The sequence below is a fragment of the Melospiza melodia genome, unplaced genomic scaffold, assembly GCF_035770615.1.
Source record: "Melospiza melodia melodia isolate bMelMel2 unplaced genomic scaffold, bMelMel2.pri scaffold_35, whole genome shotgun sequence".
Lineage (NCBI taxonomy): Eukaryota > Metazoa > Chordata > Aves > Passeriformes > Passerellidae > Melospiza > Melospiza melodia.
The window spans coordinates 1,895,109-1,898,383 of NW_026948670.1; positions in this window are offsets into that span (position 1 = coordinate 1,895,109).

The window sequence follows — 3,275 nt, forward strand, 5'->3', positions numbered from 1 at the left end:
GGGTTTGCAGATGGACACGTAGCGGTCATAGCACATGATGGTCAGAAGAAAAAACTCTACTGACACAAAGAAGGGAAAGAAGAAAACCTGTGCAGCACATCCTGTGTAGGAGATGTCCCTGGTGTCCCAAAGGGAATTGTGCATGGCTTTGGGGACAGTGGTGCAGATAGAGCCCAGGTCACTGAGGGCCAGGTTGAGCAGGAAGAAGAACATGGGCGTGTGCAGGTGGTGGTCGCAGGCTACGGCGCTGATGATGAGGCCGTTGCCCAGGAGGGCAGCCAGGGAGATGCCCAGCAAGAGGCAGAAGTGCAGGAGCTGCAGGTGCCGTGTGTCTGCCAATGCCAGCAGGAGGAAGTGCCTGATGGAGCTGCTGTTGGACATTTGCTGTCTCCAGACATTGGAACCTTTTGAAGGAGAAAAATCCAGAGACAAATGGGGGGAGATGCCTCACAGGAAACTCAAAGTCCTTTTTCGTAGACATTTCCTGCCACAGAACACCTCCCCCTGCCTCTCTCTAGGAGATCTTCCTTCACCTTTGTTGCTGGAGCCCTGATTGCTGCTGGCCAATGTTGTGCGAGGAGCTGGACCTTGGCCTGCAGGACACCTGGGAGTCACCCCTAACCCCCAGTCAGTGCAGGGGAACAGTGAGGACAGGGATCTGTCCTGGTGTTTGGACTTGGACAAAAAATCTTCCAGTAAGGAAGAGGAGCTGCTTAAGTGAAGGGATGGGGATAACAGAATGCAGAATGAGAGATTCTGTTGCACCTGGGGAGAACAGAGAGTCCAGAGAGGGAGGAGGTTTGTCTGAGGCTTAGTGTAGACTGAGGGGAGCTGCTCTGTCCCTCTCTCCTGCTCCAGCTGCCCTGGACTTGCAACTTTCTGAGATCCACTCCTGCGTTAGCCTGGGCAGCCAGGAGACACTGCTGAGAGCAGAGGGATCCCTGGCACACAAAGTGGCTCCTGCCTTTCCCAGAGTCAGGACAGTGGGCTCATTGCCAGCCTCCCAGGCTGTTCTGCCCAGAGCTCCCCGGGCACAGGGAGCTGGGACACCCCATTGCTGTGCTCAGCCTGCACAGGAGGAGCCCAAGGGCTGGGCCTGGCCCTGCAGCTGGAACTGCCATTGCAGAGAGCCCCTCAGCAATGCCAGCAGCACCTGGGCAAGGCAAGGAGAGAGAGAGAGCCGGGCCTGAGGAAAAGCCTTTCCCTGGCCAGCCCTGCACAGCCCCTGCCAGGCAGCAGCAGGGCAGGACAGTGGCCCTCAGGCCTTGGTCAGCAGGGAATGGGCACATGGCCGCAGAGATGCCTTTCATCTCTGGGGCTGCTCTGCCGGCCCTGGAGGGACTGAGGGCCCCGAGCCCTCGGGCTGAGGGCTGTGCTGGCTGCGAGGGGACACAAGAGCTGTGCTGCTCAGGGCAGTGTCTGCCCTGCAGGGCAGGCCCGGCAGGTGCCACATTTGCCCTGCAGCAGGGCTTCCCTCAGCGCTGCCTCCCTCCCTCCCTGCCCATAGTTCTGCTGTTGAAGCTGTCCCAGCCTGAGCGGGTCCTGTGGCCCTGGGCTCCTTCCCTGCCAGAGCTGCCAGAGCCCAGCCCAGCCCCTGGGCCAGCCCTGCCCTGCAGCTGCTGGGCCCTGCAGGGATTAAAGAACAGCTCCCCCAGCCTGGGAAGCATGAAAAGGTGATGCTGCATGGATCTGGAGGCTGGGCAGGTGCAGGCACTTGCTGAGGTGCCCAGAAATCCTCAGGGTGATGGTTTAAAAGTCTCAGCCCCTGCTCTGCCCTGCACAGCTGAGTTTCCTTTGCGCCCAAGCAGTGCCAGGGAAAAGTGGGAGCACAGATTCGGGAAAGCAGAGACCCAAGCAGGAAACCCCTGCCCTGAATGACCTCATGACAAGTCCCCACAGAAATGAGCTGGGCATGAGCTGGAGCCCTGAGCAGTCATGGCTGCAGCCCCAGCTTCACCCCCTGCAGCCATCTCTGGTAGCAGGAGCAGTCCTGACCTTTCCCTCTGACGGAGCCCAGGGCAGCCCCGCTCTGCATCACATCTTCCTCCTCCTCCTCCTCCTCCTGTGCCACAGAGAAACTGGGAGAGTTTTCTTGACATATCCCTCAGGCTGTGGGGTGTGCTGGCTTCAGGAGATCCCTCCAGGAGCACAGGGGACATTGTCCTGCCCCCACACACTCACCATGCCCAGGGCTGTGAAGATGCTTCCCCAAGTGAAGTCTCAGCTCAATGTCCTCCCAATCCTGATTGCCTTCAGCCTGTCTCTGCCTGGCTCCTGTCCCCTCAGTGCCTGCAGGCAGAGCCCTCAGCCCTGCTGGGCTGGGAGAGGAGCTGGCCCTGAGGAGAGCTGTTCCTTTAAAGCTCAGCAGCACAGACATGGCACAAGGATTTTAATGAGCCTCTTGGGGATTTGGTGTTGTTTACATCAGACTCAATCCCTGAGAGAGTGTTCAAAACACTTCTGAAGAACTCAAAGTTAAATTGAAACTCCAAAGTTTTTTGTAGTTTACTAAGTCCCTCTGAGGAAGTGTCCCCAAGTTCCAGTTAGAGCAAAACACTGGAGACAGTGATGACAGCTGGGGACAAGCAAGGCAAAGGTGTCTCTGGTGCTGAGCAAAGCTGGATGTGTTTCAGGAATGCAAAGGGCCAAGGCCTGAGCCCCAGCCCCTGGCCAGGCAGATCCTGTCCCTCCCTCATTGCTCAGGGCTCTTCCCGGGATGGGCACTGGCATGTGGGGATGTGCAATGGCAAGGGCAGGAGCATGGGGCGGCCCTTGCCAGGCTGCTGAGCAGGGACAAGGAGGCAATGAGGCCCCAGCCCTGCAAGGGTCACTTGTCTCCTGCTCCTGCCTCAGGCCCAGGGCCAGCAGCCATGGCCAAAGTGCTGCCCAAGTTGGCTCTGTCAGGGCTGTCTTGCAGCTGCTGCACATGCCTGTTGCTTCTGAGGCAGATGGGATGTGACACTCAGAGGCCAAGGCCAGCCAGAGATGGCATGTCTTTCTTTTGGGAGATACTTTTGCATACAGCAAGATTTTACTGGGACTTACCAATTTTGTCCATGGGTATCTGAGAAAAGAGACAGTTCTTTCCATAGGAAGGAAAGCAAGGGAACCCCAGGGGTTCAGGAGCAGATGAGAGGCAGCCCTTGTCAGTCCAACATCAGCCAGATTTGACAAGTCACCCCTGGAAGGCCAAATCAGCTAGATCTGTTCTATGTTCCCCTGGTTCCACAGGGTCCCGCAATGTCCCAGTGCCCCTGTCAATTCCATGAGGCCCT